Source organism: Lynx canadensis, chromosome B2 (genome assembly GCF_007474595.2).
Source record: "Lynx canadensis isolate LIC74 chromosome B2, mLynCan4.pri.v2, whole genome shotgun sequence".
In the NCBI taxonomy this organism is placed as follows: domain Eukaryota; kingdom Metazoa; phylum Chordata; class Mammalia; order Carnivora; family Felidae; genus Lynx; species Lynx canadensis.
The window spans coordinates 60,823,143-60,825,186 of NC_044307.1; the positions used below are offsets into that span (position 1 = coordinate 60,823,143).

A 2,044-nucleotide genomic window follows, 5' to 3' on the forward strand; every position below is an offset into this window, starting at 1 on the left:
ACTTTACTGAAACTAAATGTGAGGGTTTGTACTGACTAAAGACAAAAAAAAATTAAAACCCTTAAAATGCTTTGTTTAATATATATAAATAGAAATGTGGGTCTGGGATTAAGGAGAGGGTAGAGAGCATAGAGAGAGGGGCTAGAGAAGGATGAGACAATATGGCAAGGACCTGGAAATTGTGTTAGAGAAATGAGTTGGGGTCCTATTTTTTTCCCTGTGTACCAGTCATCTTTTTGTGAGTGTTAATTCTCAATTAGGATATGAAAGGATTCAAGGATGCCAAGCAAAGGTCAAGGTCACAAATGCAGAATGTGCCTCCGCACTGGCCCTCTTCAGTGGTATTTGTGTAGCTGCTCATGTTTGAGTTCTTCATAAGAATGACAGTAGTTGAAAAGCCCATAAGATGCCAGCACCATAGAAATCCCAGCAAGGCCCCCTTTCTTCACATTGACATACTTGTCATAATACCTCTAGTAACCTCTTTGAAATGCTCCAGCAATGGCTTTCGGGGAAAAATTCCACATCAGTATCCAGCTTGACAGCTCTCCTAGTTTGAAATCCAGGAACTTCTTCTCATTCACTGGTACAGATGACATCATTGGGGAGTCCTGGGTGTCCACTATGACCACCTGAGGAGAACTCCAGTTGGGGTACTTTTAAGAGCAAGAATGATCACTATATAATTGGTTATTAGCATTTCTGTGATGTATTCCAGAAAAGTATTCCATTAAAATGGAATATATGGATAATAATGGAATAATGTATTCTATTAAAAGTTTAGTAAAGTATACTAGTCACATGCAAGAATTGTCATAAATAAAAAAATTGTCACAAATATTATGTTTTTGCTTGGTAAAGATCAAAGACAGTGCCGTATTGATAGTTGTGTTCAGGTAAGAATCAAAGGGAAAATCATTGAGTGATGGAGTCAGACCTAAACTGAACAAACTTAGGTGAAAAACTTCTAGAAGGATAAAGATAATCATGCAAACCTGTTACCCCCTTTAAGTTCACAGTTACCTTGAGATGAGGATGCAACCATCCCCAGGCAGATGAACCTTAACTAACTGAAAGTGAACTTAATATAATGTTACTATAATTGGCATAAGCTTAATTTATGAGGAAAAAGTGGCCTAAACAGGTTTCTCTGTTGTGTTGCTTTTTGAGGAATGATACTTGAAGATAAGCTCGTTAATTCCAGTCAGAATATATTGAGTGCTTTTCTGTGCCAGATGATTTTAAGTCATTATATATATCACAGTGAATAAAGGAAACAGAAATCCTTGAGCATGTTATGATTACACTCTAATGGAGAGAAGAGGCAAAGAAAAAAATAAACGAGTCAGATACACAGTATGTTAGTTGATAATAAATACTATGAAGTAAATAAAGCTGGCAAGGAATTATTAGGGAGAGGACATAATTTTTATTTGAGCAAAGACCAAAGGAAATGAAAGTACAAATCAGACAGAGACCTGTGTAAAGAGTCCCAGACATAGGGAAAAAAAAAAAAAAAAAGAGTACGAGACATAGGAATGTGTAAAAACCCAGATTCTCAATTTGACCTGGCTGTTCAAGAAAGAACAAGAAGATCTGGAATCACAGATTATAATAGTGTCTTAATGTCAATCTTCTCTTGATGGAAATATCACCAAAGTGAGTACTAGCTGAACTAATCAATATAGATTTATTTTATAAACAGAATTATTGAGTAATATTTCAAATTTTCTGTCTGACACATTTATAACCCCTAACCTATACAAGAGCATATACTACCCTGAAATGTTATTTTAGTATTACTCTTTTTATCCCTACTCCATAAGCAAAGTAACTAGGTATTATTTTGGATCCCTCTGTTATTTAATGCCATGGTTAGACATGGGGATGACACAATATATGAAACATTTCTGGAGATCTTTATTCTCTTTTATCAGAATAAAACTGATAGGGTCTCAGAAGTACAAGAGAAAATAAACAAGATATATCTTATAAAATACATATGCATTCATTTCTTCATTTCAACGTATTTATTGAGAAACTG

At 34.8% G+C, this 2,044-nt stretch overlaps 1 pseudogene; it reads right to left on the minus strand.

The window, feature by feature from the left end:
• Window positions 1-335: 335 nt before the first annotated feature.
• Window positions 336-602, minus strand: LOC115513339 (annotated as a pseudogene).
• Window positions 603-2,044: the final 1,442 nt, after the last annotated feature.